At 31.7% G+C, this 27915-nt stretch overlaps 1 protein-coding gene across 1 annotated transcript in view; it reads right to left on the bottom strand.

Moving 5' to 3' along the window:
- LOC147073273 (neuropeptide CCHamide-2-like) overlaps positions 1–27915 on the bottom strand; it is an 88727-nt gene that overhangs the window by 16475 nt on the left and 44337 nt on the right. The gene's annotated exons all lie outside the window — the stretch shown is intronic.

Raw genomic sequence — 27915 nt, 5'->3', positions numbered from 1 at the left:
TCCGAACTGCCTATTACATTTTAAGTTATGGTTATAGTTTAACTGAGATCCAGGATATGGGCTGATCAGATCAAAATGATTAAAAACCCTAGAGCAGATGCGTCAGTCGTTAGTGACGGAGTGATCGCGGATTTCATTAGCATGGCCGATTTTCCACTCCCTGTGTTGATGATACAAGAGTGATCTACAAGAGTGATGTGCAAGCTATAGTACTTGATAGAAAGAAATAACACGACCTTGTGCATGCCCAATGATTCGATCTCATTGTTCATTTCTCCACTGTGAAATTCAGTTATATAAATAAGCACCAGAATTGGATCTTAGATATTAATGACGCTGTATTATATTTCACATAATTTTAATAATTCGGATTCATCAAATGGCTGACAATAATATTGAAAAAAATCTATCTACGTTTTAATATATTAAAAAAATATAGCTGTTATTTTTTTATTCAACAAATGGCTTAAGGGCACATCCACATGCGCCACGTAGGTCAAATGAAGCTTTTATGGTATTTTCCAAAAATGGGCACGATGAACATATTTAAAGACAGTTCTAAAGATACTGATTATAATCTATGTATTTGACCATTTAAATGTGATGAAAATCCTACGAATAATGATTGTTTTAAAATAATTATTGACCTAAGAGTAAGGTTGTATTTTTTTGAAATACATCATTTCTATTGGGGTTTTCCAGTGGCTAAGCTACAACATACGGCCGTATCCACGATAAGATAAGATAAGACAAACGATAACTGAAGTAGGGAGTAAAACGCGCAAGTTTGAACACGTACCTAACCGAAAAAAAAGTTTTTTTTTCGGTTCGGTACATATTCGGTAAATGTGTTAATCGTGCCCATTTTTTGAATAATAAAATGCCTAATTCTTGTCAAATTTGGAATCACAGAGATTATAAATATATATTTTTTATCGTAAATATTTCACTATAATTATAATTTTAACAATGTTTTATAAATGCGTTTAAAAATTAATAAATCTAAAAAATCTTAACACCGCTGCACATGGATGTACTGAAATATGACTATATTCTAAAACATTAGATCGAGAGGTTTAAAAGAATACTTTTTTATGTAATAAAAATACTTTATGCAGTCATCAAATGTTTAAAATAAATATAATGGATAATAAGGCTTCAAAATTATATAAATAAATTATCTACAACATCTAAAGAATGTCCAGGCTTATGCTCTGAAAATACCATAAAAACTCCATTTTCACCTATGTGGCGCATGTGGACGGTTAATTAAAAATTATTTGTAGAGAATGATTCTTTATCATATAAAAAAATGTAGGTTTAGTAAAACAGTACTTCTATATGAATCTTAGGTTATATTAGGAAGTCATTAATAGTGACTCATTACAGTACCATAGTGAAAGTAATATACTATTATCACTCCTAAGTAGGGAATCCAATCCCGGGATCCCGAATCCCGGGATCCCGGGATCCCGAGCTATTTTCGATACCTATGAATCCCGGGATTGATAAACATAATCCCGGGATTTCGGGATTGATTTTTTTATCAATTTTTATGGAAAATATAACAGAAAAAATACTTTTAATACAAAATAACTACATTAGAAATAAACTGAGTTTGAATGAAGTTTGATGTGTAGGTTGCCGATTCATTTTATTTTTTCACATAGATTATTAAAAATGAGAAAGATTGGTAAAAAAACAATGCTTCGCACTTTTAACAAAGTAATTCCACCATGATATCATACGTTTTACGGCAGTTTCATATTTGGCTGACTAATTAGATTTATGAAGCGGAAAGGCCATAAGTACGCCATGATTATTTGCTTTACTATTTTAAATCTCGCTGATCTATCATTATGTCTTTGCTATCAGAAATAGCAATCTCATATTAAATTCACATTATTATTTATATTATAATATTATTTACTCCATTAAACTTGTGTATTTCCAAGATTTAACGTATACAATATTAACAATAAATGTCTTAAATAGTATAAATTATACTAGATTTATTTTTGACCGATTTTATCAATGTTATTTGTAAATATAAAAATTTTATATTAACAATGGAAAAAAATCCCAATCCCGGGACCAGTCCCGGGATCCCGGGATTATCAAATTGTAATCCCGAAATCCCGGGATCAGAATTTTGGCTCGGGATTGGATTCCCTACTCCTAAGTAAAGCATATATACCTATGTATCCGCTAGTGGCGAAGGGTGGAGGTAGGCTGTTAAGATTCGCTATAAATAGTGCACACTAAACTTTTTTAGTCATATTTATTTGATTTTATTGAACTAAGACTACAATTTACAGATGGTGTTAGTTAGTTTTTAAAAATCAATTAAACCCAGCCTAAACGAAACCATAATAGTTTTGGTCTAATTTTGGCAATACGACAAAATTGTGCACACTTTTTCATTCATAGTTATTTGTTTTCATTGGATTAAAAATACATATTACACATATTGTTGGTTAATTTTTTAAATTCATTAAGCCCTGCCTAAACCAAACTATAATAAATAAAAAATATTATTCTATTTATAAAATATTCAAAGTTATGTATGATTTAATTGCATAATTTTAGATATTTTATAGATAGACATGTATTTTTTGACTATTATCTATTATGGCTTGGTTTCTCAGGGTTTAATTGAATTTTAAAAACTAACTAACACTATCTGTAAATTGTAGTCTTATTGCAATGAAAACAAATATGTATGTCTGAAAAAGTTTAATGTGCACTGTTTATGGCGGATCTTAACAGCCTACCTCCACCCTTCGCCACTGGTATCCGCAGAGTGGAAGTTATTTATATTAACAAACTTTTTTCGTGGTATGTAAAATATGTCACTATGACACTGTAGTATGTATACAGCGCTTTATTATAAGGTCATACAAAGTTTGAATATCATTGGTATGATATAAAAACATTGGATTTTTAATTAATTTTAGTGTCTGGATCAAAGGCATACAATTTTTAATACATATTTTTCTTTCCCTCCTTCCGCTCTACTCTGTTCATATAACCTAACTCAGGGTAGTGTTTATACAGGCTTATCGACACTGTGTAAACAGGCCGAATACTAATAAGCATTAGTAAAAATGTTAGTGCGAGTGAATAGAAACCCATAACTTTACTTGTTGCAATGTGTTAGCCACCAAACTCTTGATAATTAGTATTTTTGTGACACAATATAAGTATACGAGTAGGAGTATGCCCAAAGAGCTCACAAATAATGGGAACTGAAATACATAACGGGTAAGGCGATAGCAGGTAACCGACTCGAGTAAGGAAGAATCCGGGTTTAACTTAAACACGTGCCAAGAATACGTTTTACGTTGAAAATTACTGTCGGCTTATGCATTTACGCTCATTGAATGTTGGTGTATAACACAAACTATGCACGTGCACAGTGGCGCACCCAGGATTTAATATTGGGGGGGCCCAAAGAGGAGAATGTAAATTAGTCCCATAGGCCCCTTTTCTTCTTCATATAATTATTTTTACATATTTTTACAATACAAGGTGGTTATATTTGTACAGTTTCTTCTAGTTTTTATTAAATTGGAGGCATAACGGCGGTAACCGTTGAGCGTGTCATCAGCGACTGGCGGATTGGAAGTACCTAACAGCGACCATGCTAGACATGTGCGCCTAGTATGCTAAAACATTACTCAAATATTATCGGCTGTGCTACCCGCTTGGTCTAGAGAACACAGTATTTATGCCGAATTCCACTGAAAAAAAAATGTTCTTTTGACTTACACTACCACCGACTAGTGGGTGTAGTCGTTCTTTTCGCCGAATGTTTATCGTCGATTTTTGAATTTTTAATATTGAGGTTCCAATATATCAATTGAAAATGGACAAAAAAGTATTAGTGCATTTAACTTATACACAAACCTACTCAACACAACACAGCCAAATTTCTCGTTTATCAGTCTTTTGTCTATTGCACTCGGTGTACCTACACCATGGCCCCCACATCCTGAAACGGGCCCACAGGATAGGATATTTGGCGGACCCCCTACCTACCGCTAAGATTAAAGGCAGCAGTATGAAATACTACATTAACGTGTTTCAAATTGTGTTTTAGTTCAAATTAAGGGTACTTATACTGTGAATTATTGGCGATTTTTAATACATCTACATGGAGCTGTCAAGTATCGACACATAATAATCAGAAAATATATTACTAAAATATACACAATTATAATAATCTAAAATGTTCATGATCATGAAGTATAATAGCGCTGCAGGCGACTTTTTTTACAATTAAAGCTAATTTATGATGTGTGTTTATCTCACTTATCTGGTCAAACCGACGCGCTGGACCCCCCACAGCCCGGGCCCCCAAGCTAGAGCCCTGTCAGCCCTCCCCAGCCATGACCTACATCACTCCGGAATTCGGGTGGACACGAGATTTTTTCGACGGTTCCATTAAGGATTGGGTTTCTAAAAAAACCCGACTTATGTCGAAACTTCGACTTTATTTTCGAAAAATTTATGTGTTTCGAAATTTTTATGTTAGAAATTAAAATCATTTTTTTTGCCGTGTTTTTATTTGTCTAAGCCCAAGGTATAGTTTATTGGCTTTCAATTTCAATGTTTAAAATCATTCTGATAATTTTCATGTTTGGGGGGTGCCAGGGCCCCTTGGCCCTCCCCCTGGGTGCGCCACTGCACGAGCATAATGCGTGCTTCATTTTCGTAGGACACTAACACATTCATAACCCTGCATCAACATCAAGATGCGGCGTATTGGATATAGCCTATCGGTATTCTATTTCTTATCTGATCTGTGAGTATGCCTCTTTGTTGCATTTGTTATGGTATTACTAATGCAATTTTACTTGAAAACTCATGTAAACTCAATTCAGCGTTGTATTAAGGCTATACCTCAGTTGAGGCATAGCCTTAATGCAAAGTTAAGGCAAAAAGATCGTGGCTAGGCGATGCGCGGATTGCGGGTCGCGGGTGCAAATGACGCATGCCAAACGAAATACAATTTGTCATATAAATCCAACATGCGTCCATTTAATGTTCTGTTTATTGTTGTATTAGTAACAATAATAATATATTCATTGACATGTTATCTTTTTCAAGTAAATGGGTAACGTTTTTAGTCATCTTTACACGATTTAAGAATTAATACCCCCATCGCCATCACGAAACAAATTGACGCATTCACACCTTGACGTTTGCTCTCCGAATGATAGCGAGTCCAAAATTTCGTCGCGCCTATAGTTACAAATTATTTGCCGTTTCACTGATGTATCGTCTTAAGTAACTTCGTGGCTAGTGAAACTAGCTAGTACTAATGATTAGTACTCAGCCCATATAAACAAGCATTAAGGTTTAAACAGATAATATTAGTAACTGGTTCTCGTGAAACGTTTCGTGGGTATCTCTAAGTCATACAAATTAAGGATGATGATAAAATAAAAGACCAAATGCTAACTGGCATTAAGAAAAACATAACATTAAGCTGTCTAAATCGCATTTTTAATTATGACGTCTTTGTTGGGCCAACATCTCTGCGTTTGACTATAAAAAAAATGCATTTAAGTTTTAGTTGAAAGGGTGGCTTAATCAAGGCATTGAAACAATGTTTGCCTATACATATGGTAGTGGCGTGCGGCGAGGTCTGTCCGTGGGTATGCTACTGGAAAAATCTACATAAACCGATTATTTACTATCTATTATCAGCATGACTTAACTTTGTGAGTCCCATTTTATTTATAATATTTAATTAATATCATAGTCGACCGTTCAGAAGATGGGTTTATACCCTGAAGCAACTGTCAATTCAATTAGTAGAATAATTAAAAGAAATAATTTTGTTTCAAAACCATTATATTAAGTTACATTATTTGGGAAACACAATTAACGTTTATTAACAAACAAAAATTTTACATAATTAATTATTATATTAAAAGATAATTTAAGTATAAACTTTATAATAGTTTTTCATAGAATACCGATAAAAAATATGGTTAAATAAAATATACCATCCGATAGCATAATATTATTACATGTGGTGTTATAGGCATGCTCTGCATCCATAGCATTTATGGATCGCAAGCCACTGGTATATATAAGCGAAGAGTTTGGAAACAAAAAAGACATCTCCATTTTCGCAATTTGTTAGTGAGTCTTATACTAATAATCTATAAGAAAGATATAAGATATTTTTAATGACTCGCCAACATGTTGAAAAAATGGAGACTGCCATTTTTGTTTCGAGAGCCCTCATGTATATATGTGGGTTCTTATTATTTGGACTTAGTGATCATTAGTGATCATGCTAAAAAAAGCAACACCCCACCAGATTTGTGCATTTTTTCATCATAATATTTACGTTTCTTTATATGATGCGATGAATAATGAGTTAAAACAATCAGTGAAGTGCTAGCACCTGCGATTGTTGTCGTAAAAGTTTCCCATTAAAAAAATCATGTTCCGTATTCTTGCAAGACTGTTTATATCAGATTTCAAACAACAATTTTGAGATACCACGTATTCTATGAATAATATAATATAAAATATTTACCTACTGTATTATTATTAATAAATGTTTTTCAGAAGTTTTTACAGTTAAAAAAATATGACACTTTATACAGTCTTCTGTTGTCTAACATTCCTAGTGAAAAGTCTGTTCTAACTCTTTGTGTTCATATACTATACCAATTAGGAGCTAAAATGTAATTTTTTTTACTCCTCCTTTACCATTTATGAATAAAATGTTTATAGCTCAGCCAAACATCAAAGCGTTTTTGTGCAATGTTTCTGAGATAATGTAGCCTGCCAGTATAAATTATAATATCACATGGTTGATGCTAACATACTATAATATTATATACCCACCAATTATAAATTATATGTATTTAAAAAAAAATAATATCCCTACTAATTAAAATTGTATGAATGGAATGTCACAACAGTATATAAACCTCAGATGAGATTTTTGTAGCTTGATAAAACAAACGAAAACAGCTAAATTTCTACGCTAATACGTATTTTTTATATAAAAAAAACTGTAACGGACATACAAATTTGTGTGAAGATTCTATGAAAAAAAAACAAAATATTTCATTTAATATGTACTATTTGACGTGCGGTTAATTGACAAAATATATAGTTTTTATTCGAATGCAGTCTAGAACTTTAAAAAAGTAGAACTTTATTGTTCTATTTTCGAGAAATCTCCAGAACAAAAATTTGAATGCATTCAAACCTCAATAGAACGCGTTCTAGAAAATATGACAAAAAATACTTCTGTGGATTGTGAACAAACTAGTTTGAAAAGTCACTTATTTCATGCTTGGGATCGTATTTAGGCTTGTAGGCATGCTTTTCACACGATTGCAACATTGCTAACGAAGCGCGGGAAATATTCTTTACAAATCGTGGATTATTGTCACTTTACCCATTCATTGGAGTGCAAAATGAAAAAAAAATGTTTCAGTACATTTTATATGGTAGATTTCAGCTAAGTAAAAGAGTGGTGTAAATTTATATGGATAAAATTTGTATTATGTTCAATATTTGATATAAATAATATTCAGGTGATCCAGGTATGTATTCAAGTTGTTGGAAAATATTTTCTAGTGGCTTAGCAAAAAAAAATGTGCAACTTTGGATAAGAGCACTTTGGCATATTCTAAGGATTGTTTTTATGATATTTAATTAAAAATTTAAATTTAAAAATTTACCTAGTAGCCCCAAAATTCCAATAAACTAGAAAAAAGTTCAATTCCATAATATTATGATTTTATTAATTTTCAATACTAATATAATATACTATACATAATTAGCTATATTCAATCATATTTATTCAAATATCGATGTATTTCACTTAAGTGATAGTACATTTAGAAGATGTTTTATAATTTCTCATAAAAGGATACGCAATGATAATATTATATTTTTGTAATTTTAATTTGTAATAATTTTAATTAAATAATTATAATAAAAAAAGTTAAATAAGTTCAAAAAAATTAAAATCTACTTAGGTCATTTTGCGTATTTCCATGTAGGTACTTTATGATTTTTGCATTTATTATTTATACTATTTTCCGTTATTGTTTCCACTGTTTTTTTGTTTTTTTCATGTCATGTTTTTCGTACAAGGTGGTTGTTAGTAATTTGAACAATCACAAACACACAGGCTTTGAGAAAATCACATACATATTTTGTGTCCTTACCGGGAACTGAACCCGGAGCTCCAGGATGGAAGGCCGGCGCCATTTTCACATCATGTTGTGAAAGTCTTGAATTTGTAATTTGTAAAGTTAACTAAAAGTTCTGAATGTGTAATTTGTAAAGTTAAATAAATATCTGAATATTGTTTATTATTTGTGTTTTATGATAATTTTACTCTAGTAATAAATAAAAGAAAAACGGTTTATTTGAAAAACAACTTTGAATAGATTTTTATTTAAAATTATGAAAGTTTTTAGTGCACTCCCAATCCAACAAATATGGGAAACTACCTGCCGCCACTGTATATAATAATATGTATTTTGACATGAGGCAGTTTTAATATTATTGTATTTTTATTAGTTGACACTTTGTCACATTGTTTTGAATTTATTTGATGATAATTATGTGACTGAAACACAGCTACAAAGCATAGTATAGTATTTATAATAAAGATAATTTAATAATAAAAAAAAACAATTTCATTAAATGAACACGGGTAAAGTAATAAATCTGTTTTTTTTAAATATAAAAATGATATACAAAAATAACGTCGAAATTTAGTACAAAGTGAGCATGCCTTTGCTTTCGGAAATCCACTTTTGTAATTAGCTTTAAGCAAAATGTCATGTCCCTTTGTGTGACCGCGAACGTAATTTAACACCCTCTGGTTTTTCCGTTATTTTTTCCGCTATGCACGTACGTACACATTAGTGATATAGAGATGATAACACAATGAGTTTGAACAGATATAATAATTATTAACATATAGATTTACACATATTACAAACTGTAACAGGAACGTTTTTCAAAGCATATATAGGTAAATGATTGACGTGCTGAGGATTAAATAAATACAAGTGACATAATTAAAAAATAATTAAAAGATAAAAAGAACTTTTTATATACAACGTTTTTAAATTTTCTGTTGAATCATATAAACTTGAATTGACTAGCTTAAACGATCAAAAAAATTGTATTTGATAGAAATAATACTGAAATGTCATTTTGACATTCATATTGATTTCCATAGTAACGCACGGATATATTAATAATTTAGTTGCTAGGACCACCAAATTAGCAACCAATAATGGTCTTTTACGTTTTACGGATTTTTCTGAAATAATTTTCCATACAAAACAGAATTAACTGAAAATGAATTCATTTCTGCTTAAAGATGGCTAAAAGTATTAAAAGAATGCGTTGGCATCGTCTTCTTATATATTCTAAAACTTTGAAATGTCTAGCTAGTCGGAAAGTTAGTTAAAAATCAATTGCAAGATTTGTACCGGACAAACAACCACCGGACAAATACGAATACGACCTAATAAAAACGTTGTAAAATGTGTTAGGAACATTTTTCATATCACAACACACATATTATTTATACGCGAAAACGGGTTCAAAGATGTATAGCTACGATGTATATAAAGTTCTATTAAAGATTTTTACTCATAGAGTTGGATTATATCTCACGATGTATTTTTTTACCATGTTTGATTATAAGAAGATAACAGAGTGGAGTTTATATTAACAGTTTATTTTTACGATACATCGATATTAGCCACTTGATCAACCTTTTAGGCCCATACTCTGGATCCAAACACACATTGAGAAATAACATGTGAATTTGGTACCCATGACATTATAGGGCGACACGTTACCGCTCGGTTATCGTGTATAAAATGTTGTTATTATTTTCACATTAACGTAAGGATATACTTTGACTGTTTAGCTTGACTTTTCCTATTTTAAATACGAGAAAGACAAACAGATTTAGTTTTTTTCTATAATATAATCATCTGACAAATGAAAATTTAAGATCTCAAATGAGAAAATCAATCAAATTGATGTGATTGATAATCCTCGTGGAGAAAACAGGATTGTGAAAGAAAATGTAAAAATTTATTGTTTTTAAATATTTTATTCAATCTATTCAAATACCGATGTGGTGGGAATTACAGATTACTTTACTATTATAAAAGAGGATCGCGACTCAAAAATCTAGCAGTAGATTGACCTCGGGTGATTATAATGATTATGATAGTTGATGTACATAGTTATAACTCCAACGTCGAAGCGTGTTTGGGAAAGGTTAACAGTATAGGGGGTTAGATTTAGCCTTCACAAACTCGGAGGCGTTAGTGATTCAATTAAATAAGAAATATATATCTTAGAATCTTTAAGCGTGCAAATATTTACACAAATCGTTGACAGTTGAATTGATTTGACATTTAAAAATCTCTCAGCTATAGAGTGCGTGAGTCTGTGTCGCAATTCCACTAAGTTGACATCGCAGACATGTTTGCAGTTCTTTAAAAACATCCCCAATCCGATTAAACATACCCCTATAATTTGGTTACGAAGTCAAAATGTATTAGGTTTCGCGAAATGGAGCCTGACGTCAGCTGTTGACTTTTGAAATTTTGTTTATCACTTGAGTCCGAAAATTGAGATACGAGTCCCGGCCGATTAGAGTAAATTCGGTTTAATTGTTATAAATTATATCGTTGTATGTTCAACTTGTCATGATTGAAATACTAATTTCAGTAAGTGTGTAAGCTGTAAGCAATATGTATCTCTGATTAAACGAATTCAAATATTATTTACAAGGTGGTTAACATATTTTTACGTCAAACTTTCGATTTAATTTAAAATTAAATAGAAATAGCAAATAATTCACTTATTTAAGACTTTTGAATTTTATATAGGTAACATACATATCGAAATCTTTGCCGAAAACTCAATTTTAGTTTGATTGTATTGGCAATAATAGATAATAATTATTTTCTCTGTTGGTTGCCAAGAGACACTTAAAGGACCTTTATTTATTTATTAAATAAAACAAACAGTTACATTGATTATAAATAAATATACATAATAATATATTAGAAAGGTATATTGCAACCAGCAAAGTTTCCAAATATAAATTATAATATAGAAAAGCATTAACAAGAGAAGAACATAAAATATAAAGCAAGTACATAAATAAAAATAAAAAAGAATATTGAATAGTTATAGACGAAAATGTAACATTTCTATATTAAATATATAATAATATATTATATGTGTTACGAATTATTGAAATTTATACAAATGGGTAATCTAAGATAGAACAGAAAATTAATGAGAAATATCTTACCCTGCCGAGTGTGGTAGCAGTTTTAAATATTACCAAGAGACACAAAGCATGCCGAATATGCAATGAATACGCGTCATGTGTATGTGACAAATTTTAATACATATTATTAGAAAAACATAACTATTGAACGTAACAATTATTATCGTTTAACACTTCTTTTAGTGTATACAATATTTTTCCACACTATATACCATACCCAATAAGGTAAGCTAGTTTTATGTTGGTAGCACTGTTTATAAATTGAAAAGAAAATGGTAGCTTAAGTCTTGATGTCTTTCTTTGGGATTTTCTATTAAATAGTGATAAACAAATCAACCCTGGAATTAAAATATAATATAATTTTTCATCTTTCAATGCATAGATTTTTGGCAAATGATATGCCACTATATTATGCTCAATAGGAATGCGAATGCATATTATAATAGACAAATAATGCTAATATGATTCAATTTTTTTTTTAAATATTATATTATTATTGTGTATACTTTCGTATTATACTCGAAGCTATGCGAAAACAATTCAAGCTATTACAGTGTTTGATGGCTAGAATTAAATACATACGTCCTAAGTTGAGTACAAATTTAATAATTTATTAAAACAAAAAACCAAGGGCACAGATAGTAACCCAAAAGCTATTAGGAATTCCCATTATATTTAGGCTTTGACACGAAACTATAAATTTCGATGTTAGTGCAAGTTATTGCTCACACTTTTAATGCAATATGGCAGTATAAAATAATATTTCTTGTAATGGTAATAATTTGAACGAAATATATTATACAATAATTGAAAATCTTCATTTATTACGAACACGTTACCGTATTTCATTCGAATATAATCAATAACTAGCAATTCAGTGCTACGGCCTGAATATAATCGGTATTTAGCTATAAGGGGTTATTGTTCCAGCAAGCCACTAGAACCTAACCTGTTGTTTAATTTTCAACTGGTATAATAATAATATTCAATATTACATAATGTGAGCTTGCTCATTGTTTTAAGAAATATATAAGATGTTGGTGCTATGTTTCTTAATCAAACAATTTTATCTGGGGCGCTTTTTTATTTTGTTGTTATCATAAAAAATAAATGGAGGAAACGTGCAAGGTAAATTCGTTATCTTGGGTACCACGTCTTCTCTGTTAGTCAATACAACAGGTAAATCTACATGCTATGTATATTATTATAAGATATACAACAGAAACACTAACTAATATATTATAGCTAGAGCTTTTGATATAAACTTTAAAGTTTGTGATTAATTATTTGATATTTGCTTGAGGTATTTCGAAATCGCCAACGCACACGAGTCTTACAAACTTTCCTTATATTATTGTTATTTCTACTGTGACTTGTTAAGTTGTTTCTATTGTTTCTATGTTAGTTTCGTATATATCAACATAAAATTAATATGCCTACTTACTATCAAAATACAAATAAGAAATATTATCTATTTTTGGATTTAATTTACTTTGCCCAAGGTAAGTAACATTTATTTATTGTTTAACTAGGTACTCTAATTTTGTTATTGTACAACTTATTAAAACATTATAAAAAATATACAAAAAGAAAGAAGAATTCAAAGTAAGTATTGTGGATATACAAGAATATCTAGCTGATTAAAAAGTAAGGTACTATTTTTATTTTGTTTAAGTATTTATGTAATTATAAGTATATAAACGTCGCAAAGACCTTAGAATGACAATAATTATAACAGTGGCTAATAGTGACTTTTGAAAGTAAGTAGGCAATGGGGGTTAATGTGCATATTATGTAGGTACTAGGTAGGTACTTGTCAGTCATACTTATGGGACTTAAAAAATTATATTTAGTTGATACTATTACTAATGAATATGTATAAGTACACTAATGTCAACGTGTAATTATATCGTAGAATTAAGAAAATTGATGGTTAGTTGGTTGTTAAAATTAAATAATAAGAAAGAAGGCCGCAAGAGATAAAAAATGAATTTTATTTAAAAAAAATATATATCTACAGTTTAATATGTTTTACCAGGGTAGAATTTTTTTTTTACTTGAAGGCATAATTTAAAAGCCTTAAAATTTGGTATAATTTTCTATCTATTTCGATAATTTTCCGGTAGATGTCACGATATTACATGATTTTTTTTACACTTACGTATGGATTATTACAGCCTTTGGATTCACAAGTATTTGTGGTGAATATATGATGCAAAGTATCTGCATGCATATATATTGCGAATTGCAATAACTTTTACATTGTTGTATTACTTAGAATATATTTTTCTTAAGGTGGCATTTAAATAATTGCATTGTTTCAGATGTAAATAATAAAAACAGTACAAAATAAATACAATATAATAACAATTAAATGAAACGAAATATAATTACTGCAATACTTGCGCATATATTCTACATACAAGGCGGATATAGGCGGCTATCGAGGATAGTTTATGATATGAATGTATTGAGGCGGTTAACTGTTACAATAAATTAACCGTCCGCCATTAGAGAATCTCACCACATTTATGTAGAATTTCTATTCGCATATTTAACTTTGAAGTCGATTTACACAACTTTATCACCAGTGCACTTGTAATCGTTAAATACTCAGGAACTCAATTATAGTAACACTCAGTGCAATACAACATACCTAGCTATCCTACAGTGGGATAGGTTAATTAACTTTTGAAATTCCGCAGAAGCTTAGGGGACGACTAACTTTGTGATTGGTGATTACGACATAATTACGTTAAAACTTGTCATAACGAAACCTACAAAATCAACGTCATGAACTCACTTGAGAAAGCGGTTTAAAATTTAATAACAAAGACAGATAATATGTCAAAATTTTAAATCTATAAGTACGAGGGGAGTTCTATAAGTTCGCGGAATGGTTATCAACCTTGTCTAGGAAAAAGGGCATAACCCTCACAGAACAAATTTTACAGGAGAGGCAAAAAACGTTTTTTGAGAGATTTTAGTTTAATATTTTTATTAAAATAGGCACAGATTTTGGCTGCATGATGATAATAAAAGCACTTTTCGAAAAATCGAGGGTTACGCCGTTTTTCCTAAACACAGTCGATATGAAAGTAGCAAGTATTGGGGTCAAAACTATTTTTTTATTGTTAGGTAATCTTTTTTAGGTATACTTGTACAATTTCAAGTTGATTGTTTTATTAAATCGTTTCCAATATTCAAAAGAGCAAACGAAAATCTGTTAAGTAAAAAGAAGGGGTAAAAAAACAAAAGGCGTGTTCTTACTTCAATACAACGCACCTGTTCATAGGGCTCAAATTGCAATGGCTGCTATGAAAAAATGCGGCTTCCAGGAATTGCGTCATTTACTTTACAGTACTGATCTGGCACCTAGTGATTATTACCTGTTTTCAAATTTGAAGAAAAACTTACGTGGAAAAAATTTTGATGATGATGAGTCCGTACATGACGTAGCCGTAAATGAGCATTTTGAAGGCAAATGGAAAAATATGTTTATAAAGGTTTAGAAACATTAATCGATAGATCTAAGAAATGGATACGTGTCTGAGAAGATTATATTGAAAAATAAAAATATAAAACATATATGTATTCTTTTTTTTCTGTCCCGTTTCGTGAACTTATGGAACTCCCCTCGTATTCATCTAATTTTGAATTATTATCTATTTGATTTATGATAATAGACAGGGAATAATTTGTCATATAAAACGTATTTTTAGATATTTATAATATATCTATATTCAAATTTTAAAATGCATTATTTAGATTTCGATAAAAGAACTTCATTTACCTACAATCTATGTTTAGATGACAATTCTCATTGAAATCAGAGTAAATGTCAAAAAGTGGTATTTTTAAAACGTATTTTTGTTTATTGGTTGCTGAATATTTTAGAATTGAAAAATTATTTTTTGTAAAAGTAAACTGTTCTAACACGACTAATTTATTAATAAAATTTGATTTAGCAAAATTCTAGATTCTTTTTTAAACCTGTACTATTTCTGTATTACAATAAAATGTCCTCTACTCCTGTACTATAAATTTTCTAAATGGATTCACATCTACAAGAATGAGAAAGATTAGCTACTTCTGCCTGCCAATGACGAAGGAGGGTTACCTGGCCAGTAAAGCAAAACCACCGGCACCTCAACAACAACGGGTATTACAGCTGGATAAATATTAGAATTGTTCAAATATTCTTTAAAATAAATAGGATCGAATAGGATCATTCGCTATCTAGGTGATAGATAATATCCACTAAGTTATATTCTTCTAAACAATTTATAATAACTACGCTTATAATCCGAGATGTTTCAATTTTCGACAAGAAAATATGGCAACTAATTTTGTAATTGAAATTACAGAGTTGACATTACTAACATGATTTATAGTTGGCGACTGGAGTGATTAAATAAAAAAATGTTATTTTACGTACTTATTTCATTTGAAAAAATATTAACTACTTGTAATTCCTTATGAAATAGTAGACCTTTGAATTATTCATAGTTATCCTTTTTGATAAAACATAATTTCATAGATATGTGGTTAACACTAGAAATACAAATGATAAAATCAATGTCAACACGCCAATATAATATGTAATAAATTGCACGACGTTTGCGCATGAATTTATTGTATGGGTACAATAGTATCTTGCGGCTTTGTTGTAAATGTTTAGACACAATTATTCGTTTTAGCACTTGGTTGTTTCTTTTCCTTTAGACAAATAGTTTTATGTCATCAAAACATAATATTGCCCAGGAGCGTGTTTTGTTATTTTTCGAAACAAAAACTGATCTCTATTGAAATACAATGATACTTTTATCATTGCTACTACTTCTTCTCGACCAACTTGCAGTACACCTCCTTATCCTGGGCCAGTTGTATCTCCAATGTTTTGGATATTGAGTCACTTATGGAGGTCGCTTAATTAACACATATTCCTTCTCCCTACGTTTCCGTTGCCTTCTGCCGTTTCTTGCATTATGTGTTGAAGTAAATCACTCTTTTCATTTCGAAAAATGCCGAAGGCTGAATCTCTTCTCCGCGTGATAGTTATAAGTAAGTATTGTCTTATTGGCTTGCTTTGAAAACCTCGTCATTGGTGATCTGCTCAGCCTAGAATATCTTCATGGTGAAGATCTCTTCACATAATTTAGTATGTCCGTATTGTAGGTATTAGTTTTGTTTTTACATGTTATTGTATGTCAATTAATTTGAATAATTAATTTTTGCTAATTCTCCGTGCTCCTCTCTCCCATGGACACTTTTATTAGAAAGTCTTTGTATATCCAGTCAACGTACACTTGAGTGCGTGGTGATTTCAGTCTTGGGCATTTGATTCTGAGACATTCCCAGCTTGATGCTTCACATGAAATATGGGGCCCGTGATACGCTCGATTAAGACCGATTGTGGTATGGGGCGGGTTGGTTTGAAGGGAACTATTAGGTAGTCTCCATATTGTCCGTTCCTTTAATGTCTAGGTTTTGACACTGCGAATCAGTGCACGTATGTTGTAATTAATACCTGCGCACCCTACCGGAGTTCGATTGCAGAAGAGATGTTTATTTTTTTTCAAAAACACGTCTTGCCATTTCAATGCTGATCTTAATCTTATGGTCTGGGCTTTTCAGTCTTCATGTATACGGTAACCTAGGTATTTCAGATAGTCCATCCTCTTTACAGGCCTGCCTTTTATTCGCAGACGTGACATCTCTCACTTTTTGTTTACTGATAACCATAAAAATGTTAGGTCAGTCATTTTAAAATAACTATATCTTCGTATTAGATATTTCCACTACATACATTTGTCTTTTAAACCCAAAGCGATAAAAATACATATTATTTAAAGTTTACACAACTTTAGCTGAATTATGGCATAGTTTATAATGTTGACAACAGTTTATCCTTGTGAATAAATTGTGTCACTCTTGGGGAATGCTTCATTTACACATAATTCGGACATGGTCATGAATTGGTACCTGCTACACGTCTTGCATTAACTTCAATGCGAATGTGACCATGCGTCCGTAACAATAGTCCTGGAATTCCGTGGAGGCGTTAAAACTTGTGTAACCGACTTGTTTGTTAGTTTATTAAGCGGAGAATTGACTAAATGCGAGCTATTTTGTTTATTAGCATAATAATAATAAATAAACTCATATATTTGAATTTAGAAATGGGTCAATTTACGAATTTAAGTTAATTTCATTTGTTTTTTGATATTTTTTCGAAGATAAACCGTACGGCTTATGTGAAAAAATGTTTTTTGGTGTCATATCTCAAGCATTTTATAGCTTTTTCTAAATTGCAATTGTAACACTACTATAGTCACTTTATCTATGGTCAGATATATCAAAATTTGAATAATAATTGTTATACCCCGTTTAAACGTGCATGGATGTACTGTGCACAGTAAGAAAATGTATGGGGAGACATGTATTATCCTGCAGTCGGCAAGATTGCGTGCATAAATCAAACAAGATTGGAAGATTCCGAATTTCCAATGCGACAGTAAGATTATTTTCGATCTGCGCCTGCGCAGTAGAGCGATCGTAGCGAACCTGCCGGCAAAAAAAATGAACTACTCATTTTGAGCTCCGATTTTTAATACGACCTGTCAGATAGTAGTACAAAATGACAACATTGCGTCTCGCTTACTCTTGAATAATGGAATTGGAGAGACAGTCAACACTTTTACGTGTAAACAGTTATTGTCATGACAGTTTAAAATAAGCACAATTGCCGACAGTAATTGCATGCATGTGTACAGGCGCTATTAAGTTAACAACTAGTAATTAGTCAGTTACGTAGTTTAATCAAGAATTCTCGACACTATCCGTTACTAAGTTGTGTTTACTTATTTGATGTAATTATCAGAACACAGCTCAAGTACAATATACAAATTGTTAAAACTAAAATCCTGACGATGCTAGTAGAAGTATGTTACATTGTATTGATGAATATTCATATAATATCATCACCATTAGCCAGAGATGGTCCACTGGTGGATGAAGGCCACGTACATTCACTGAAATTTATAAGTTTGTCTATCCAACGGGTTTAAGGGCATCCGTGTGGGGTTTTACTGACCTTCGGGTACTACTTAAGGCTATATACCTCAGTTGAGGCATGGTCTAAAAAGATCGTGGCTAGGCGATGCGCGGATTGTGCAAATGACGCGTGCCGAACGAAATATAATTTGTCAAATAAATCCAACATACGTCCATTTAATGTTCTGTTTATTATTCTATTAGTAACATTAATAATATATACATTGACATGTTTTCTTTTTCAAGTAAATGGGAAATGTTTTTTAGTCATCTTTACACGATTTAAGAATTAATACCGCCGTCGCCATCACGAAACAAATTAATGTGTTCACAGCTCGACTTTCGCTCTCCGATTGCCAGCGAGTCCAAACTTTCGTCGCACCTATAGTTAAAAATTATTTGCCGTTTTACTGAAGTATGCTCTTAACTATATGACGGCATTTTCCCTGCGGTTGTTTGCTCGCCGAGCGGTATTGTCCGCTTTTTTTTTTGTTGTGATAACCATGTCCTTGTTTTTTCGTACAAGGTGGTTGTTAGTAGTTTTGAACAATCACAAACACCCAGGCTTTGAGAAAAACACATTAATGTTTTTGTCATGACCGGGATCGAACCCAGAGCTCTCGGGTGGAAGGCCAGCGCCTTACCCACTGCACCACGAGAGCCGCCCGCCCTATGATATTAGACGTGATATTGCTCTAATTTTTATTGGCCATTGCGTAAGGAAGATATCAAAGCGAGGTTAAGTGTTTATTCCAGTTAACTGTCATCCCAATTTTGATTGAGTATAGTAAGTTTTATTTCCTCGTAAAATTATTTGATGTACCTAGTAAAGAAGAGTTATAACTACGAGAATTAAAACCATTTTAATCGATTTATTCAAATTACCCTATACAACCCAATAAATTATTGTTCAAAGAATATATTAAGCAACTTTGTTGGTATATTTGTATATTAAGTTATTATATCTATTAAGCGTTCAACTATCGTGAGTATAACTGTAATGTAATAGAGGGGTGCATTGTGTGGCAGAAATTATGCGGTTTATAATCCACTGCACCAAAGTTAGATCGTGACGTCACGTCGCTTGAGTTTAGCTACGCACCGGTAACACTTTCAATTCGGTAAACATGTTTGGCAGTGGTGAGCTGTACTTGCTGAAGTTTGAGGAATATTATTTGTGATGTATAATATAACACGACATTGATATACTATATTATATATTTATAGTAAACTATCAAGTGAACTTCATTTGATGTTAATTTGTCTTAACGTTTCAATAAAAAATGTAATATTTGTAAGGTAATTTCAGATTCAATGTAACACTTTGATTAAGAAATAACTTAGTAATTCAAACTTGCTAATAATTTAATTAACTATTTTTTTCAACAAAAAATTCACAAGATTTAAGAATGTAATATTCTTTTTATTGTACAAACGTAATTATGAAAACACTTTTGAGAAAATATATTATAACCGATAGAAAAAATGTTTTTTGAAAAAAATACGATACCTAGTAGGAATCAAACCTGCGAATCCCGTATTAAATTATTAGCAAGTTCAAGTAAGTTACAACAAGAAATCTTGGAGTGATCCGTGACGTCAGTTAGTAATTAAAGATAATTAATACCTACATTGATTTAAATTACAAAAGCCCATTGTCAATAGTAACTCAATTTAGAAAACGTTTCAGAGAGTCATTAGTAACAATTTGTTGCAATTATATAGGATGCCTATAGTATTGTGTTGATGTGCGTGGGCGCGAATCCCCAGAGACGCAGGCAAGTGTTTTCAAAATTATGTATGTTCAATAAAAAATATTTAAAAAACTATATATTATTTTTTTTAGCACATAGATATCTTAATAAAGCATATTCCTTGTGCAGCAATGGATATCTATTAAAGTCTTCATTGTTTGTAAGTATATTTTATGACATTTAACAATTGGAAAATTAATGTTTTTGTCAAATCTTAAATGCATTTAAGTCATCTTGAATAATGTCAACTTATATTTCGATTACTTGATTTAGAAATGATCTGAAATTTAATGTACCTGGGATTGAAATATAAGAATAGTTGACCCCCCCGCACTGTAGAGTCTTGCACCATGTATTTTCGCCACTGTCAATTTTGGTAATTCAATTTTGCAAGAACCCTTCACGTCATCAAGAGTTTACCAAATATATCTTAGATAAAAGACCAATAAATGCATTTGTTAGAATATTATGTGACTCGTATTTTTGAGTTGGAAATCTTTTTGGAGAAAATGTTTAGAAGAGAATTTTCACTCTGGTATCGGCTGTTGTAAGCATTTTGTAAGAGCAAATTGATATCGGTGCGCTGAGAGTGTTTTCGACTTCTTTCGCTTCGGTTCTGTGGCAAAGGTTAGTATTTGGTATTAAATAACCGTTTCACGCCGACAAAGTGAAAAGCCAGTACGGATTACTTATATTGTAGGTAAATAATGTGTGACATCTTAACTAGGTACTATTTTTACAATAATAGATTGTATTAATTAACTATTTTTCACAGGATTTTAGAATGTAATATTCTTTATATAACACAACACAAATTATGAATATTGGCTTTTAGATACTTATAATTTTAAAATTGAAGAGAAAAAGATTTTATTATAGGTGTATTATCATAGAAATTGAAATAAAATATTGGTAAATAATATAGTACATTTAAAAACAAATATAACAACAAAATTAAAATCATACATAATTTGAAAAAATCGATTTGAAAAAATACGACATCCGACGGGACTTGAACCTGTATTCACTGGATTTGCGCCAATGTTCTCACACTAATTAAGCTACAGGCATCCTATCTAATTACGATGAAATTATCTAGTATTTTTTAGTCAAAAACGACTAGCTATATATTTTTGCAAAACTATACAGAAGATGCAAAGTACATCGTGAATTTTTATGACTACGTTCTAGGACTTCTAGGAGTTTCAAGAGCATCCTCCCAAGATCTTTAGTTCACATATCCTAGATTGAATTTTATTTTAATTTCTGTGAAAGTGATCAGTATTAGACACATCTAGGTACTCGTACTGATCTATGAGACATACAATTAAATACAAATTATGGGAAAAAATATCGCACTATGTGGTGTCTTATTACATTTAGACTCCGGTCCCTAACATTGTATGAAGAGACCTTCTCTATTTATGTAATACTAGCTGAGCCAGCTGGCTCTCGCCAGTCTGTCTCGCTAGGTCTTGCAGACAGCTTTTCATCATAGTGACTTGGTGTTGGATTTTAATATAATAATTGTAAAGTGTGTATAAACGGCGCCATAGTTTTCCCTTCGGGATGGATTTTCATTCACGTCAGACAATTGAAAATTTATCTGATTTGTCAGTTTACGATATGCATGTCGTCACTGCAAATACAAATTTGGAGTCATGTGCGTAGTCTATTCTGGAGTCTGGCCTTCTCAATATCATCTGACACCATTTCAGGCTGCTAAGCTTAGCAAAACAGCTGGCAATCGCCGATTGCTACCACTGTCATTTTAATTTTAATACAATATATGTGTAGGTATGTGCATTTAAATATGATAAATAGTTATACATCTCAATCGTGATTATCATAAATAGCGATCCAATATAACGCGAATATTAATCTCTTTCGGGTCCCATTTACATAATAGAAAAAGGTTAGCAGCATAAAAAATAAATTTAAACATTATTTTGTTTCATTGTCTATAAAAAATAAATGCTTGGAGCCACAGAATAATATTTTAAAAATCATATTTTGTTTTAAAAATTAACCTTAAACAATATAGTTTCCCGGTGCGGGACATTCATATCGAGACAAATGTTGATAAATAATGAAGTAATACATATTATATCTGATAAGAATAGGAATTTATAAGACCTAAAGATGTGGAATCAGTGGATTGATACAGGTTGATGACGATAATGACGATATAAATGGGTAGGTATATAAAATCACAAATTTTAAAAAATATTGCAGTTTATATGACCAAGAAAAGTAGAATTAGGTTGGGATAACCTTCATCCAGCAGTGGATTAATCTTGGTTGATGATGATAATGACGATATTATGAATGGGAAAATATAACATCAGCAATTTTGATAAATATAGTACCTAATTCATATGACCGACAGAAATTCAAACAACTTAGAGAGGCCTTCATCCACCGGTGGATTGATTAAGGTTCATAATGATAATGGAAATATAAATAGATATAATATATTATCACCGATTTTGATAAATACAGCAATTCAAATGACAGAAAGGAGTAGAATCAGGCATGGGAGGCCTTTATCCAGCAATAGATGGGTTCAGGTCAATGATGATAAGGACGATAGAAATAGGTATAATATAGTAGTAGAATCAGGTTGCGGAACTCTTCATCCAGCAGTGAATTGATCCTGGTTGATGATGATGACGATATGAATATGTAGATAAATGTAATATCACCGATTTTGATAAATACAGAAATTCATATCACAGAAAGGAGTAGAATCAAGCTAAGGAGGTCTTTAAGTAGTGGATTGGTTTAGGTCGATGATGATGATGATATGAATATGTAAATAAATATAATATCACCGATTTTGATAAATACAGAAATTCATATGACAGAAAGGAGTAGAATCTGGCTAGGGAGGTCTTTATTAAGCAGTGGATTGGTTCAGGTCGATGATGATGATGATGATGACGATATGAATATGTAGATAAATATAATATCACCGATTTTGATAAATACAGAAATTCATATGACAGAAAGGAGGAGAATTAGGCTAAGGGGGTCTTTATTAAGCAGTGGATTGGTTCAGGTATATGATAATGATGATGATGATGATGACGATATGAATGTGTAGATACATATAATATCACAGATTTTGATAAATACATACATTCATATGACAAATGGAGTAGAATCAAGCTAGGGAGGTCTTTATTAAGCAGTGGATGGATCCTGGTTGATGATGATGATGACGATATGAATATTTAAATAAATATAATATCACCGATTTTGATAAATACAGAAATTCATATGACAGAAAGGAGTAGAATCTGGCTAGGGAGGTCTTTATTAAGCAGTGGATTGGTTCAGGTCGATGATGATGACGATATGAATATGTAGATAAATATAATATCACCGATTTTGATAAATACAGAAATTCATATGACAGAAAGGAGGAGAATTAGGCTAAGGGGGTCTTTATTAAGCAGTGGATTGGTTCAGGTATATGATAATGATGATGATGATGATGACGATATGAATGTGTAGATACATATAATATCACAGATTTTGATAAATACATACATTTATATGACAAAAGGAGTAGAATCAGGCTAGGGAGGTCTTTATTAAGCAGTGGATGGATCCTGGTTGATGATGATGATGACGATATGAATATGTTTTTAAATATAATATCACCGATTTTGATAAATACAGCAATTCATATGACAGAAAGGAGTAGAACCGGGCTAGGGAGGCCATTATCCAGCAGTGGATTGGTTCAGGTCGATGATATAAGAATGATAGAAATAGGTATAATATCACAAATTCGTTAAACCGATAGTAGTAGAATCAGGTTGCGGAACCCTTCATCCAGTAGTGGATTGATCCTAGTTGATGATGATGATGATGATTATGATGACTCAAGTTTGTGTCTATTTTATATTTAGACTTTGGCCCAAAATCATTATCAAAACGTTTTTTGTGCCTCCTGTAAAATTTGATTAGTGTGGATTAACTCCTTTTGCCTTTCCACAGTCGATATAGATAGGTAGATTTTGATAAATATAACAATTCATGTGTAAGTAAGGAGTAGAATAAGGCTGAGGAGGCCTTCATCCAGCAGTGTATAGGTCAAGATTGATGATGATAGGGACGAAAAAAATAGGTAGATATTATACAATATCACACATTTTGATAACTATACCAATTCGTATTAATTTCTTTCATTGTTTGCAATGGCAACTTTTTTAGTATGGAAATTAGTAGCCTAGGTAATTATTCAATAACAAAAATAGTGGGTGAACAGCCACAAAGTATTTTAAAAAAATCAAATTTCGAATATCACATTATCTATGAAATGGCCGTCAGTGGCGTACCCCGCTGTCAAAAGATATTATACGTATTAAATTGTACCAAAATTATGGTTTTTTCACCGGAAAAAAGTGCGCCAATGCCTACATTACGATATTTGAATAAAGATAATCGAATTCGTTTGTCAAATAAAGGATTAGAAGGTCTTAAGCGACAAAGACGTCATTCTGACAGGCGTGGACAGTAAATATGGTGATCGTATACGGTGTGTAAGAAAATATCGGATATAAACGTCACGTACCTGTAAAATCATTGAAAATTTCTGAAATGTGGTCAATTCAAACGGTAGATGAATCGGTAGCGCACATTTTGAAGTGAAGATGTAAAAATAACAATAAAATGTCGCTTAAATGAGCTGTTAGTTAATTTTCCAAAATCTCTTAGGATAATAATATATAGGAGATGCTATATATTTTTGAAAGCTGAGAAGTTCTGTTATCCTTCTAAAGAATCTAAAGGCTTAATTACACGAGCATATTCGTATACCCGTATATGTATTTGTAGATTATGTGTCGTCAACACTAGATAGAGGCCATCAGGTTGACTGTTCCTACAATGACTTCTCAAAAGCGTTTGACAGTCGATCACGACATCCTGTTGGAAAAACTCCAACTAATTGGATTGTAAAATCGTTTTCTGAAGTTATTCGGGAGCTATTTTAGGAATCGTCAACAATACGTATCGCATGGCGTCTATCAGTCACAGACGTTCAATACATTTTCTGGTGTCCCTCAGGGCTCAAACTTGGGGCCATTGCTGTTTACGATTTTTATAAATGACATAGCAATGGTCATTAAAAATGCTATGTTTTTGTTGTTCGCTGATGGCCTGAAACTCTTCGTGGAAGTTGTCACCTTGGACGATTGTCGTCAACTCCAACTATTAGATTGGGGCAGGCGTAACAAACTGGACTTCAATATTGAAAAATGCAATATTTTATCGTTTAACAGAGCCTCGCGAGTATTATTTTTCCAATATTCGATGCATGGCAGAGTTCTTTCGTGAATAGCATCTGTAAGGGATCTTGGCATTACGTTTGACAGTAGGCTGTCATTTAGTGGTCATATTGTTATCATTTGTAAAAAGGCGCTACAAATGTTGGGCTTCGTCTTGCGTACTTCCCGGGTCTTTTCAGATGTTACTGTATTAAAAATTGTTTTTAATTCCTTAGTGAGAAGCCGGCTTGAGAGTGGGTCGATTTTTTGAGCCCCGCATCAGTTGAAATATGACCTTATGGTAGAGCGAGTTCAAAAGAAATTTTTGAGACTCCTTTATTTGAGGTTATATGGATACTATCCGTGGCTTTATCCAACTGACTTTCTCTTAAGTATGCTTTCATACTGTAGTTTAAGTGCTAGAAGATATCAATATTTGGCCACGTATTTTTTTCGACTTATACGTGGTGTGAATGAGAACTCTGCCATTCTTGGTAGTATTGACTTGTGTGTCCCTGATAACTATCTTAGAAATCGGGAGCATCAGTTGTTTGTTCTCTCGAGGAGCAGAACTAACCTGCCATTGGTGATGCCAATTGGGAGGGCAATAACTCTGTTCAACCAAATCGCTTCGGATGTTGATATATTCCATCTACGTGAGGATGAGTATAGGTGGACGTTATTTTTTAAATTATTAAAATAGGTTCTGCTTAACTCATCCGGTGTACTTCCTTGTACCTATATAATTTGTTTGTATTTACACATTTATACTGTAGAATAACTTAATACTGATCTATCTCTTTTGTTATGTACCTAATATTGTTTTAATAATATTTCGCTGTTTCTAAATGTCATGTTGTGAACGTCTTAAACTTATAATTTGTAATGTCCACAATATGTAAAATAAATGAATTGAATTGAATAACCGTCCAGATTCATCGTTGTGAAGAATCGTTGACTTTAAATAACAATTAATTACACGTATCGATTCAGCTACCAACTCAATCGTGTTGGCGCTTGATTTGATTGGTTCATAATATATTACAGTAAAAACGAAACAATAATGCGGTCGGTCGATAGTGTGCGTTCATATGGGAAGCCGTGATAAATGCCTGGCAGCCGATGACCGCGTATTCGTACTTATACGTACATATACAATCGACGAACCGCATCACTGTTTCGTTTTTCGATCACGAAATCACTGTTTCGTTTTTACTGTACGCTAGTGTAGAAAATGTTATTATAAATAAAGTAACTAATGATTTAGACTAGTAACGAGTTATTGATTGTATTTATTGTCTGCTAAAATAATGAATACCTAAAGTTAGGCAGCTTTCATAATGTAGACGTCAAATTTGTGCTGTTATCAATGCAAGACAGGATACACTCATGCGGCCAATCTTGTAAGCCAAGATTTGTGACCAAAAAATAGAAATTGTTCCAATTCGGTCACGACTCTAGGGAACGACTGACTTTTTACGATCGGGGGTAGTCGTGGCAGACGGTTGGCCTGCGAATCGGCCAATGTAATTTGAGCTATTGAAACCATGTAACATTGGTTGACTGGACCTATCAAGAAACTTCAGAGTCGTGTACGGATTCATGTTAAATTATTTATACAAAATGTTATCCATATTTAAAACAAGAGCAAAAAAAATGTTTCAATTAAGTTATATTCTAGAAGGTAATATTATATTGTCTGATTTTTCACATTCATGTACATTATGTTATTCGCGGAAAAAAAAAGTACGCACTTGTGATTTTCACTTATACCTTTATTAAAATTTCAAAACAGACACAAATCGGATTACAAACAGAATATAAAAAAACCTCTTTATTCTATTTAATATTTTAACGAATAAAATGCGGGGCTTTTTTTGCTCTGGTAATGAACGATTGTCATTTTTTTAGTCACATTAAAAATAACATTCTTTAACCCCTAAATAACGAACGTGGCTGCATAATCCAATTATACTGTTCTTGTATCACGTATTGTTAAAAAATACAAACCACGTATCTTTGTTTATACACCATAATGATAGATTTAAAGTGACATAATTAAAATGAAAAAAAAAATTGTATAACGAATGTTTGTATTTTTTTATTAAGCTTATTATAAATAAAGATAGCGGCCATATTTTAGTAAAAAAAATATAAACATAATTAGTGCTAGAAATAAAAAAAGGAATATTTAATCTTATTCCGATACGCTGTTCATTATTTTCGGAAAAGCAGTATTTTTAGACCATTATTAATTGACTATTTTTGTAACCGGATATTCGATGAAATCTGCCGAATCGTGACGGGCACCTGTCACTAAATTTTTCGAAGGAACTTTCAGAAATTGTCCTCCCTTTATGCCAAGTTGCATTCCGCACTGAAAAGACTGCCAAATAGAGGGTTCCGTGATATAATAATGAACGTATCAAATATGAACACACACATATTAAATCCAATATAATTATAGTTTATGGCAGTGATTTAAACTTTTTCTATG

The sequence above is a fragment of the Rhyacophila brunnea genome, unplaced genomic scaffold (assembly GCF_057557595.1).
Source record: "Rhyacophila brunnea isolate RB1 unplaced genomic scaffold, BYU_Rbru_1.0 scaffold_18, whole genome shotgun sequence".
Taxonomy (NCBI): domain Eukaryota; kingdom Metazoa; phylum Arthropoda; class Insecta; order Trichoptera; family Rhyacophilidae; genus Rhyacophila; species Rhyacophila brunnea.
Note: the sequence above shows the minus strand (reverse complement) of the source record. Positions and strands in the feature narration are given on the sequence as shown.